Source organism: Alligator mississippiensis, chromosome 1 (assembly GCF_030867095.1).
Source record: "Alligator mississippiensis isolate rAllMis1 chromosome 1, rAllMis1, whole genome shotgun sequence".
Lineage (NCBI taxonomy): Eukaryota > Metazoa > Chordata > Crocodylia > Alligatoridae > Alligator > Alligator mississippiensis.
The window spans coordinates 308,480,665-308,494,905 of NC_081824.1; the positions used below are offsets into that span (position 1 = coordinate 308,480,665).

The 14,241-nt window shown below is 39.9% G+C and overlaps 1 long non-coding RNA gene across 2 annotated transcripts in view; it reads left to right on the plus strand.

Moving 5' to 3' along the window:
- The first annotated feature begins 1,514 nt into the window (after positions 1 to 1,514).
- LOC109282876 (uncharacterized) overlaps positions 1,515 to 14,241 on the plus strand; it is a 34,522-nt gene continuing 21,795 nt past the window's right edge. The window contains exons 1-2 of one of the 2 annotated variants that reach the window (XR_002089909.2): positions 1,515 to 7,997; positions 9,526 to 9,625. This is a non-coding gene — a long non-coding RNA (uncharacterized LOC109282876). The remainder of the gene's footprint in view (positions 7,998 to 9,525; positions 9,626 to 14,241) is intronic. The other variant, XR_009459115.1, reaches the window with a different exon arrangement.

A 14,241-nucleotide genomic window follows, 5' to 3' on the forward strand; every position in this document is an offset into this window, starting at 1 on the left:
TCATTTTCTTTTGTTCTGATGCCTGCTGAGAATGTTGTATTGTGACAAATAGTCATATAACATAAAACAGCCTAGGGCCTGTAGTATTTTTGAATGTACCTCTTGCTTGCTTGATTTAGTGCCATAGCAGTGACATGCATACAATAGGTTTTTGGTTTAGAAATGGAATACAGTTCATAAAATGTGCCTTTTTCAGAAAGAAAGGTTTGTTCTATTAAGCTACAGGGGCCGTAATACAATTTACCTCCTGAAAGGTTAACAACCCAAGCAGTAGTTTGAATAGGTTATTTAGAACTCCTTTTGTATTTCATTTTGTTTTCTTTTTGCTAATTCAGTGGTAAAGTATTTGCTGAAGCAAGCAAATACATTTTCAAGTAGAATTTTGAAAAGTTTTACTTTTTAGATAATAATCATATGTTTCCTCCTAAAAGATATGCCAATGTATTCTACAAACTTTCCATAAGTACCATATTAATGGCTAGAATAGAACAGAAACACTGAAACACTTAATTAGTTTAGTACAGCAGTTGAAGTATGACACAACCCATTGAAACTGCAGGACTTTTAGTTGAGCAAAATGGTCATCTAAATGGGAATTTGAACAAAATACCATTGTTAATGCTCTCATTATTCAGCTAAGTGACAACTAGTTTTTAATTACCGCAAGTATTCAGTGGATCCACTTTGTCTTTTAGAAAAATAACACCTTCAGCAGCACAGTACCCATTAACTCTTAACCCATTTCAGCACCAGGATTTTCTCAAGTGCTAGTCAGTAGGGCTGCATGAAGCTTCAGTCACTGATTCGATTCGGTAGCCGAATCTCTGAATCTGAATTGAATCAAATCGGGAGACCCTTTAATGTCTCTGAATCGAATTGGAACCTTTCAAATGGATTCAGAGAGATTCAGAATGATTCGACGATTCAGACATAGACTCAGCTTTAAATGGTTTTCTACATACCTCAAGGTACCAGGTGGCTTGTGAATGCTGAGATGGTGGGGTGGATGGAAAGTCCCACAGGAGTGTGGAGGGGTTCCCAGCATGTTTGGCAGCAGACCCAGAAGTGGACCAGAAGCACTTCCAGTCTTCTTCCAGGTCCACCAGGGAGTGCACAATGGGGGGCCCCCCTGTGCCCTCCTGGCTCAGCAACTGGTGCCTTCTGGGTCTGAGAGGGGGCACCTGGGGTCCCCCCACAGCCAATTGCCGAGCCAGGGAGGTGCGGGGGTGCCTCTCAGCACCAGACCCGTAAGTAGACTGGAAGTACTTCCAGTCCACTTCCAGGTCTGCCACCAAGCATGCGGGCCCCCCTGCCCCCACTCCTGTGGGACTCTCCATCTGCCCCACCATCATAGTGTTCATGAGCCGCGCCTGGTACCTCGAGGTATGTATAAAAAACATTAAAAGCTGGGTCTATGGCTGAACCTTTGATTCTCTAAATCGGCATCGAATCTTCAGATTTGGATTTGGCCAAATCAAATTGGGACAGTGATACAAATCAATTAATCGAAACACTGTCCCTGATTTGGGCTGAATCAGAATCAAATTCCCCTACTAGTCAGGCTGAAACTACTTCTGTTCTTTAATCACAGCTTGTGAGCCAATCAATCACTTCTGATTCAAAGGTATTATCAAATCCATATTGACATGCACACTTGTTTTAATAACTGCACTTGCTAGTTTCTTCATCATTTCATCGGACTGATGTGATGAAGTTTACTTGATCCATTTTCAAATGGAAGTGACTAACTTGCTTAAAGAATTTGAAGAATAGAAAATAATTTGTGGCACTGAAGCAGATGGCTTTGAAACTTTTAAGGAGCTGGTTAGATCAGTAGTGCTCAACCTGTCTGCCCTTGCAGGCCAGATGAGTGGCATGGGGTCAGTATGCAGGCTGGATCCAGTGTGGGGTTGATCCACAGGTGCAATCCAATGTGTTGGATCATGCCACATGCCTACCCAACCCTGCGTGTCCAGATCCAGCGATGAAGCAACCCTGCATGACAGTCTTCCCACATAGGGATATTATCCAGCATGAAGGACCCCAACATCTTGTTCACAGGGCTTCCAATCCTATGCATTTGTAAATTTGGCAGCAAGCAAGCAGCCATTAATGCTGCCACCACTCTCCCACTGCCAAATTTCCTGACCTGCAAGACCCATAGTGTGTGTTAGCCAAATCAGACCCATAGGCTGGAGCTTAAGGATCAGTGATTTAGATAATTTTTTTTTATTTATCTGTCAGCCTTTCACTACAGGCACTCCTCACTTAACGACCGAGTTCCGTTCCTGAGACTAGGTCGTTAAGCGAATTGGTCGATAAGCGAGGAGCCGCCCCTTGATACTGCGTGCCTTGGCTTGAGACGCCGCGCTGCCGTTTCCACAATACGTTTCGTACAATACCAACTGCTCAGAGAGCTGGTCGTAAGTCCGCACAGTCATTAAACAGGTAGGTCGTTAAGTGAGGAGTACCTGTATTGGGGTGGGAGCTGGCAGCAAATTGTACTACTTAAGGTTTCCACAAGGGGGTGAACAACTCCACCTGGCAACTCATAGTTAAACAATAATAACTTGTGCTTTAAAAAAGTTGTTTGGTTCGACATTTTCACTTTTCAGCATCTCTTGTAAGACTTTGGATTATTTCTGTTGTTAATTTCCTGAAGTGTAACATGGCATTTGCATGTGTACAGCTGTCCAAATGCACTTTTGTTTACTTTTACTGAATTTTTGTCATACTGGCTCTTTCCAATATTCTGTAATTTCATGCTGCTAATGTTTTTATGTAAGCTCTGCTATTTTGGGAGTGTTAAAGTGCCGCAGTTCTGGCTGCTGTAATTAAGGGGCTTCATTGACCTCTTTTTTTTTCTCAGCTGCTGCTCATGAGATTAAATAAAAGAAAGACTCAGGCCATAAACAATACAGAACAAAACTTATTTTATTGAAAACACCAGTCCTTGGGGTTATATAAATGACAATGTTTTATGTTAGTTGCAAAGTGAAGGGGTTTGCAAGGTTCCACAGAGTGCCTTTTGATCTGCTCAAGTACAAGTAGGGAATGTAGTGTAGTTTTTAGTTACCCCCTCAAAGTAGATAGGATGCCATTATATAAGAATGCAGGAAGGTATAAACAATGTGGCTTTGTCTACGTTAACATAAATAGCATTATCTCTTTTGATTTAGAGTTTCTGCTGTAAAGGATTTATTGCCAGCATTCCATTATTGTGGAACAAGTACATTTGAATTCCATTGTAAGAAAGGTCCTTCTGTGCCAGCGTACTTCTCAATGCTCTGGTTCCTGTGCTTAATTATCTAATCCCCACTATCACTTCCTCCCTATCCCTTCTTTGCACTTCTCATTGCCATTCAAAATCCCCATTTTAAGGGGTTCCAGTCCATTCTTAAAATTGTACTATGGGCTGAAAATTGTTGTAGATGTTTTCAGTTACGAGTGGGGAAATGCAGGCAATAGATGCTTAAGAAGTTAATTTCTTTCCTGTAGTTCAAAATATCACAATTTTCTAAAACAGTATTTTTACAGATTAGGCTATATTGTGTGCTTTGTGTCCATCTGTGTGTGTGTATATACATTTTCATTTGTATAAAGGGAGATGATGTGAGCAGCTACCAATCTTCTGACTTGCAGCACATCTGAACTGGGCATTGTTAGCACACTCAGCTCTTCACATTCTAAAATGGGTCTAATTTTGAATGTAGGGATGGTGAATGTAGTGAATACCTCTGTCAAGTATTGAAGTTGGGCTAGGGTGGGAATATTATCTTAACTCACTATAAGTACAGTAGAATTTGTTTACTGTATGTACTCTGCATAGCTTATTCCAAGGACTGAACTTCCATGCTATATAGCATCAACATAATCTCTGTTTATAACAGCCCCAAACTTTTATCAGCAGGAATATCTTTTTTATTTTTATGATGATGAGGTAGATTAACTAACCTATACTATAACCAGCACCCTCCTTTGAGCTTTCTCCTGATCCCACAGACATTTGTTATAATGAGGTTGTACTGTTTAAGGGCTGACTGAGAAATAAAACAGAATCACATCTTGCTTTCGATTTTTCTCCAGTGACAACAGAACATCTGAAAAGCCAGGATAAAATTGGAAAGACTTTAATTCTTGTCTCAACAAAAGGTTCAGAATGCTGTCTGTAATACACCACCAGCTCAGGGCAACTGATGCTACTTACTGGGTGCATCTACACCACATGCTACATCACTATAGCAATGAGCTATTCCACTGTAGCTCATTGCTACAGTGACGTAGCATCAGTGGGCATAAAATTTGACTCCGATGCTACATCACTGTAAAATGAGCTACGTCACTGTAGCTCATCGCTATGGTGATGTAGTGTCTAAAATTAACCGTGCACCACTGGCACTGCACAGTACTGGCAGATACTGCACAGTCATTTAGTACTTGCTGTAACTGCACAGTACCAAATGCACAGTAAGGGGCATGTGTACATGTGTCCACTGTGTATGATCAATTATGTACAATACCATACAATTTATCAAGGAAACCCAGAAGAGCAACTTAAAATTTAACTTGCCTACTTGAAACTCAAATGGGAGATTTGATAAACAGGTCATTTCTATTCTCTCACCAAATACAAGCAGTCCTCAGACTTACGACACAATTGGTTCCTGAAAACCGTGTCTTAAGTTGAAACGTTGTTACTTGAAACCAATTTTCTCATGAGACAATGATTTAAATGGGGATTGGTTCCTGAACCAAAGCCCGATACCCTATTTTCACCAAAAATACCCCAGAATTTTGTACTCAATCAATTATAGATGAGTAATATAGCTACAATAATGTATTTATATTATAAATAGCAAAAATAGTAATTTGGAATGACTTATTTGATGTGACTTTGCTGGACATACTGAAGGGCTCTTGGTTAGACTTTCTGAAGGGTTCTTGGCTGGAGTCTTCTCTGGAGTCTTGGCTGCAGGTTTTTCTGGAGTCTTGTCTGCTTTCTTAAAGAAAGTGTCTAAGGAAGTTTGGACAGATGTTCTCCAGGGAGATGGATGACACAGAGAACTTGCTCACTAGCATGGCGTTACATCGGATTAAGCGTTGTAAAATCGAAACTGACATCATAAAGTTGAAACAGGGTGTCAATTTATAAACGATGTAAGTGCAAAACATTGTAACTTGAAACATTGTAAGTTGAGGACTGCTTGTAAACCAGAAGTAGACAATGGTTAAAAAACATCAGACAAGTATGGAGTATCCTTTTACATCACTCACAGACTCCTATTAATGGTGTTTCAGAGTAGATATACACTAAATATGGAACAGCTACTGAAAAGGAGAAGTTTGTGTTTGAGATGCCAACAAAAAAATGTTTAAATGCATGCATCGATACTCTCCCTACTTTCTACCACAGTCATGCCTCCCTCTTAATTCTTATTCCTTGGTGTATATGCTGTACTGGTTTAAAATAACAGACTGGATGCATATGCGTTTTATTTCAAATTTGGAAAATAAGGATGAGATGAAGTTCGTATTTTTAGAAGAGGAAGACTGATAGGCAAGACTCCTGTTTTTACATGTTTCATTGTGGGGTTATTTAAATGCTTTTTATTAAATCTTCCCTCCTCCCCTCCATAAATGGACAGCATCCAGTACAAATTATCAGAAATTATTATGAACAAGGTCTGAACAAAGAAACTTCATTCAATATGTGCAAATAACAAGCAAAAAACTGTGAAAAAATATGTAAAGGTTTAATTTGGATCAAAGTGTTTGTCAGCAGTTAGTGGAAAAATAAAAAGAACATCATTGAATTGAAGTGTAGGGTAATACTTTGCAATTAACAGCTTATCAGTCTCCAGGAACTGAAACTGAGGAATAGGAAGGAGAAGAAAGAGCTGAAGGACCAAACTGGGACATAAACAAAACAGAAGCAACTGACGAGAATGAGGCAATGCATTGAATAGTAATGATAGCCCATAGCATAGGATCATGAAGAGGCTTTTAAAAATGAGTAACTAAAAAGAGATTTCCCTGTCCATTTTTAAGTATCAAATAGTATTTGCTAGGGTGCTAAATACTTCAAAAATATTTCAAGACAAAGTATGAATTTTAGAGCCTACATTTGGATGCCTGTTTTAAAAAAAAACTTGGGTGTGAATAGCCTAATTTAAATTATCCAAGAGGTGGGTCTCCATTTTTTCTTTGTTCCTTAAAGACATCTGTGTTTCCCCTATTAGTCATCCATTTAAATTATTTTGTGCAAATTTTACTCTTTTATATTTTCCCCTAAGTCAATTTTCTCACTTGTTTCTTCCAGTAAAATCTTATTTTACTCCCTTTCCTACTGCTCACTAGTCTAGTCTTGCTTGTCTATGTTCTTGTCCCCCTACTGATGTTTTTGTGATTTTGCCATTTTTTAATCATCTACAGGTTTTATTGATACACTGTTTGCTCATTCTTCCAGATCATTAATAAAAAGGTACTGGACTTCTGTTGACACATTAGACCATAAAGTCTCTTCTGGAGTAATTAGCATCTATCAAATCAATGACTCACCAAAGAGATTTTTGGTATGTGAACTTGTAGTAAATGCAAGTAGCCAAAAGAGTCATTTCAGGTTATCAAAGAAAGATCACCTATCTAATAACTCCATAATAACTTAGTTACACGGTGACTGGAATGACTCAGTGGAGGGCATTATAGATTGTGGAATAAATTACACATTTTTTAAAGTTTGTAATTGTAATCACCTTGTTACATGAGGTCCTTGCAGCAGCCATTATGTACTATCCATTATTACCCACTGTCAGACACATTTTTAATACTCCAAGTACAGATTCACCTCATTTACTTTTTGTGAAGAAAAAATATATAGTGCAAATAAATAAAATAGTGCAATAAACTCAGATTAATGCTGTTTCCTTAACGTGTCCCCTTATGATTACAGTAAATGTGAACAGTGCATGATTTCACCATCTGTACACCAATAATGACAGCAGGCATCAAGGGAATGAGGAGTATTTAAGCATTGCAGGAAGTATCCAGTCTGGCACTCTTTAAGCTTGAGCCAAATTTCTTTGCTTTTATGAACTTTAGTCTTAATTTATTCCTTGTTCTTAATGAAATTGTCTGTGGTATTGCTGTCACGACTCTGATACAAGTCATGCTGCCACTCATTTTTAATTTCTTCACTCTCCAGTGATAATGAATGTGCCTTAAATTGTATATTATTCGGGGCTTGTGAAGACAAGCACAATACTCTGGATTACTACAACCTGATTGGATGGAAGTGGCACATTTACTTTTAAAGGAGGTTTGTGGTTATATTACTAGGTATTTTGTTCTGCTAAACTCTTGTTCATTTTTAAACAGGGTTTTTTTAACTCTTCTTTTTACCAATCAAACTCTATCGAAGATTAAAGGAAGCTAACTACAAATGAGAAAGGTTCAGGTCCTGGTACTTTGAAAATTACCCATAAGTGGAGGCATAAGGCCATAAATAAAATGAAATTAAACTTCTAAAATAGGAAATACATTTAATCTTTGTGTGCTTTCTATTACTTTTCAGACACTGCCATTGTTGAAGTAAATTTCATTTTCGTCCCTGTTGATACAGGTAACAAAATGCTGCCAGACTGTTTCTGTTGCTGCTACTGCTGCAGTAATCTAAAAATAGCAAAAATAAATTAAATTTCTTTCTAAGGTGGGGGCAGTTAGTAGATAGGAAGGGAAATGTGTAAAGAAGTGGACTTTAAGTAAAGAACAGTATATGGCCCTATATATGAAGTTCATTAAGAAGTTACATGATAAAATAGTGTTGTTGAGTACAGAACAGTTGATGATTAGAGATTTCAGGTGTGTTTCAAAGACTTCAGAGGGATCCAGCATGAGAGAAAAGGTCCAGCCAAAGGATGCTTTGAAGAACAGTGCTTCTGCCTGGATTGCTTTGATCACCATTTTCTTCAGTTTACATCCAACTCCACTGGATAATGATGGTAGTGTGTAAATGTTTTCATTGCTACACGTTAATATGCTTTAAGCTAAAATGTTGCATTATTAAATTCAACCTTGAAAGGGGACAGAGCACAAAAAAACTAAAAAGAACAAACTGGAAAACAGAAAAAAATTAAAAACAAAATATTGTTTAAATGATTCCATATAAAGAGTTTTAATCCATGGTAATTTTGCAGGGGTATATTTTATTAATGACTTCACATGCACACATGTATCTATTTTAAAAAGGTATTAAGATCTGAATATTAAGCACTCAAATGTTGGGAAATGGCAGAATTAACAAGATGTGTACAATATTAATTAGGCCTGCTTATTCACAGATATTATGATCCAGCCCTTAGTTACATGCTCACATCCAATGCTTACTACAGAGTTCCAGCCTTATTCAGTGCACAGTATAGACCTGCTCTGGGGATTATTCAGAATTCTGTGGTGGAGCTGAAGACTCTCATGTATAGGAGCCCCATTTCATTTATGGTAGAAGCTGAGAAGTGTGTAGTGAATGAAGGAGAGGACAACAGGAAAAGACAGGATGGTCCCCTGGTTAGGGCAGTTGAATGATTCTCTAGGAAATGGGCAGTAGCGTAACAAGAGGTGGGCAATCAGGGTGCTAATTTAGAGCAGGGCCCTGGGGAGCCTATGCAGTCTGGTAGCAGCAGCCCCTAGAATGAGGGAAGACTGTGCAGCAGCTGGGATCTCTAGTAAGACTTTCCCCCTACTCTCTGGTCTTCCGCACAACTAGCCTCTGTAATGGGGCCCCTATCCCTACCCCTAGTCATTACTGAAGAGGAAGGGAGCGAGCCAGGGAGCAACTGGCTGGTAGGGCTGTGTGAACCTTCAGTAACCAATTTGATTTGGAGGAGATTCAGCCCGATCCAAATCCAAATCAAATCAAATTGAGACACCAATTAAAAGCTCTGAATTGATTTGAAACATCCAAATTGATTCGGAAAAAGATTCGGCGATTCGGCCATAGACTAAACAGGCAGCTGACAAGTCTGTTGGGGTTGGGGGAGTGGGGCTCAGGGGAGGGAGGGATTGGGGCTGGGACAAGCTGCCCAGCCGAGGCCAGGGAGGAAAGTTATTTGGGGGTGTGGGCCACGGGATGTGCCCTGCTGTCGCTTGCCCAGCTAGGGCTCAGGTGGGTAGGATGCAGGCATGGCTTGCTCTGGGCAGAAGGGGGCAAGTGGCAGCAAGGCATAGCCTCCTCTCTCAGTGCTACTGTGCCTATATCCTGCACCCCCCACCCCCTGCCTGCACTGGCTGGCAAGTGGCAGCAGCATAGAGTCCCAGCTCCCAGCGCTGATGTGGGCATGGCAGTGCTGGGAGCAGGGGCTATGCTCTGCTGCAACTTGTCCCCTTCTGCCCAGAGCAAGCTATGTCTGCATTGCGCCCCCCCCTCTGCCTCCACCCCACCCCTGCTGTGTAGTGGGCTGTAGGAAGTTGGCTTCTGGTGATGAGGTTAGCGAAGTTCAGTGCTTGTTTGAATTTACAAACCACTTTTCACAGATGAGCCTATGAACTGCACTTCATCAACAGAAACTCGCGGACTCAATATAGACATTGGAATTCTGACACACTGCAACCTGCCGGACATCTGACTCCTCAGGTACCTCTCCAGTTTTACCTGCTGCATTCCCCTTCCCTCCCCACCACCCCAGCCTGTCCCTCACCCCCTAATGCCTCCATTTTCATTTTCACTGACTGGCTTTCTCACCTGCACTGCATGCCAGCCTCTGACTTCTTTACTATCCCTTCCATCCAGGAACAGCATATGCACACACACCAACTGTAGGTGCTTGCTCAGCCTGACAAAAGGTTTTAAAACCCGAAAGCTTGCTATATTTCTCCAACTGTTCAGTTAATGTAGTTCTCTGGCAGCTGCCAGAGAAAAAGCTCCTGCAGGAAAGGAAAAAAAAGTCTCTGTGACAGTTTGGCTGCCAAGATGCTAGTGCTACTGTGCTTACCTGTTGTTATTTAAAGTGATGGACTGGGTTGAGGCTGTAGGGGGGGAGGCAGCCTCATTGGGACATGCTACCATGTCATGTAGAGGCCCCAGTGCCAGTGAGGGTGCGCCTTAAGACACACACATCAGGAGTTTTGCTTGCCAGCACCTTGAGGTGCAGTTTCCCAGAAACCCCTGCCCCTATCTCCTTGAAACTTGTCAGGCTTTGTGGCCTCAGCAGGGTCTACAAAGCCTGCTGTTTTCACCACCCTGTACCTTAACACTTACAATTAACATGAGTTTTGCTCTGAACAGTTTGAGGTGCAATTTCCCAGAAACCCCTGCACCTATCTCCTTGAAGCTTGAGAGGCTTTGTGACCTCACCAGGGGCTACCTCCCTGCTGTTTTCATTCAAATCAGGAATAAAATGACAAAGTTATAGGCATTTTTGTGATTCCCCATTATAGCATATGGGAGAAATGTTGAAACACGTCAAAACAGCAAAACAATTTTGATGAAATTAAATGAAACAGTGCTTTGAAATGAAACTAAATGAAACACTCTCCCTTCAAAATGGTGAAACAAAAGTCAAAACAAAATGGTGCTATTTCTCACAGCCCTACTCAGCATGGCTAAGAGTATAGGGCAATGGGGAGCTGTCTTCTATTTTTAATTCTACTACTGACCAGTTGTGTGACCTCAGGCAAGTTGCTTCACTTCTCTGTTTCCCTCCCATCCTTTATTTATTTAAATGATACATTCTTCAAGTCAAGATCTGATTCTTATTGTTTGTATAGTGCCTGCCAAAATGGGGCACAGATCACACATGGAACCTCTTTGATATATTGAGTTAGAAAAAACCCAATTACTTTATCCTTGAATCAACAAAACATTTCTCAGCTTCCTTACCTGGATGCCTTTTCCATGTGCAATCATGCCTTGTTCTCCTTCGCTGCAGATGTTCTCAGCTTTGAAAGCAATACCCTAAAAAGTGGCAATGAAAAAGCATTATAATTCTCTTGAAGACTTCTTTTTTCCCCTTTTTAATGAGTTGATGTTATTTATGCTGCCTCAAGCTTTATATTTGATTTGAAGTGTGTACTGTTCCAGGAAACAAATTAAAAACAGAGTTATTTCAAGGTGCTAGAATTATTAAAGGAGGAGGCTTTGAAATTTGTTCTTCTATTCCAAACTGTATAATCTGGTTATTAGACATAATATTTCATGTTTGTAAAGAGATTTAAGCCTTTCTTTAAATCAGAGCTTCAGAACACAACATAATCCTAACTACAGAATCTTTAGCATGTTTCTGTAATACTTTTTGCTGTAAGCGTTAAAAAAATGAAGGTCAAGAGCATATTATGTTTTTGTTTCTTACTATGTTGAATAGGTCAAAGGTGAACTTTAAAGGGGAGCTAGTAGTTATGAATTATACAATTTGAGAATTTTAAAGGGTATTGAGAAAAAAAAAATCCTGTATACGTTAAATAACAACAGTTTGTCCTCAACCTAATTTAAAAAATGATCCTCCACCTCTTGCTAATTTCCATTTTAGCTCCAAAGTACATCAGTAAAGAACAGGGGAAGTCAACTGTATTAGACCATTGTTACCCAGAGGAAATGGAAATACAAATTGGAAAGAAGATATATATGTTAAACAAGTAAATAGTAGAATGTCAGAGAGCAATAGAGAGCAGAAAAATTCTTTATGGATTTTCCAACAATCTTACAGGCCATATGCATAAATGAGGACACTAATATAGGTACACAACAGATTCTCTCACTTTTATTATTTCTATTATGTGCTTCATTTACAGCTTTGAAAATAATTTGGTTTTGTTGCCTGAACAATTTTGTATATCATACCCAATTTAAAATGTCCTCTTTGGCTGCTGTTCCTTTTACTCCTGGGATTCCCAAGGTCAATTGGAACTGGCTTCTGAGGATGAGAAAAAATAGAAGTAGTTTGCAATTTTTTTTTAACTCAACCTTAAAAACAAAAGCTTTTTTTGTGACAAGGAATCCATGTTAACTTATTTCCTGACCAGAATAATTTTTGGAAAATGTTTTAAAAGTCCTCGGAGGACTATATTTCCCATGATACACTTAGAGAAGACACATGCTTTTCCCTTGATGAACCATCTACATCAGGGCTGACCAATTAGTTTGCAGCCAGGGGCCACATCTGACACCAGCATGCAGCCAGCGCACAGCCCCCTATCGCACATTGCTGCATGGAAGCTGGCATTTTGTTTAGTTGGGATATGCCAGCAGTACACAGTCCCCCACTTCACTTTGCACTGGCTACACCATCAGCATGCAAACACCTGGGATCTCCCCTGGCCACTACATCAGTGGCAAGCATCCTCTGCTACTTCCCCCCTGGCAGCCACTGGGGCCCACAAGCCTCATGCTGGCTCCCTGAGGTCCATATACAGCCTTTTAGACAGCTCTGATCTATCTTAATCAGGTGGATATGCCTTGTATTTTGGCAGATATGGTCCAGTATACAGGAGACAATGGCCCAGCTCAATTTTATCCTTGCCTGGGATATGAAAAATTACTGCATTTAAAAAGAGGTATTTATCCTAGAAGGCCAATTGAGTGTTTATTCAGCTTTAGAGAGGCAAATATGTTTGTGGAGGATATCATTTATTGGACCAGCTGCATGGTTGAGATAGACTTAGACAGTGCTTCAAAGGTAGGCTTAGGTAGATGTAGATGGTCCTTCTTCTTATTCATTTTAGCTACTTATTTATGTGTTCTAATTGAGTATATTTAGTAGTTATTGTATGGATGACATTTTACAAAAATAATTTGATTTATTTTATGATACAATACATAGACATGATATTTTATAGACAAAATGTAGGAAAAAAAGATTTTTCCAGAGTTATGGTCAACTGCATGACACACAGTAAGTCCTTCTGGAAGCACAGAGTGTCCAAGAAGTGTGACATCCCAGGGGACAGTCTGGATGAACAGGAACTTCCTGATGTGGTAGGACAGCAACAAGGCTGGGCCCCAGACCATTTCAAAAGCATAGCGAGACTATTACTTTTTTACTGTAAATAGTTCTTTATATAAGTTCCTGTAAATAATAATAAAGTGTTGTTTCTATACCACAAGCTTCATGAAGATACTACAGACTGAATGCACAGTAGGCCTACCAAAGCTTCACACAGACCTAATGCACCGCTCACTCATCCTCAGCCAGCTCAGTGGCTCTTGAGCTAAAAGCTTCTGTCTTACCAGGAGCTGTGAGAGGGTTAACAGTAGACTCTGCCCCTGCTGTTTGCAGCCCCAGCTATCTTCCCTAGCCATGAGTTACAGTATCTGTTTGCTTTATTCCACCCTGCTTTTGTTCTAGAAAAGAAAACATATTCCCTGTTGAATGCATGCCAGTTTAGGAGGGCTGATTGTTGGGGAAAGGTGCATGTGATATGCAAGGAAGTACGGTATTATAGAAAGTTTTGGTAGTGCTATTGGTATTTAAGGTTGTTTAATGCTTCCCTTATAAGACCTTGTTTTTGGTTGCTTACAACTTTGCCAAATTTTAACCACACATGATGAAACGGTTCTGATTGGGAGTCTGCAATTTCAAAGCTCAGAGGAAATGGCATGCTGCCCATGTTTAAAAAAACAAAACAAAAACACCCCCATCCCCAAAACAAGCAAACCCCAAAGCAAAAATAAATCCGTTCCTTTCATTGAAAAGTTCTAATACCCCATGGGTTGGAACAGGCAGTAAGCACTAGCAGGAATTTCTCTCTGGCTTTATTTATTTATTTTTTAATTATACCAGAAAAAAGAAAGACCCAATGTGACGATGTTAAATTATTTGAAAATGATTTGCTTGCACATGCTAGAGATTGAAGATTGTGGAAGTCAGATGGTAGAATATCCACAAGTTCCAAAAGAGGAATTTCAGACATTGGCAGCCAGCAGTATGCTTGGGAAGTCCAGATGGGAGTAAGGGAGGAAGAAAATACTCTGTAGCTGGAAACAATGGGATACTGACAGGCAAGGAAGAAAGAGCCAAGTTAGAGGGCAGGTTGTGAAAAAGGAAGGTGAGCAGGTCAAAAGACAGAAAAAAGATAGGTATACAGCCCATGCTGATAGGCTGAATGAGGGTTTTATCAAAAAAATCTCAGAGCTGTTGTTTGAAAGAGGAAAGATGATGGAGGGGAAAACAGAGGAAGGAAACTTTCCAGTGTGGTACCTAAAGTTTTTCTTACAATCAACCTGACCCAGATTTTCATTTTTTGTGTATATTCATG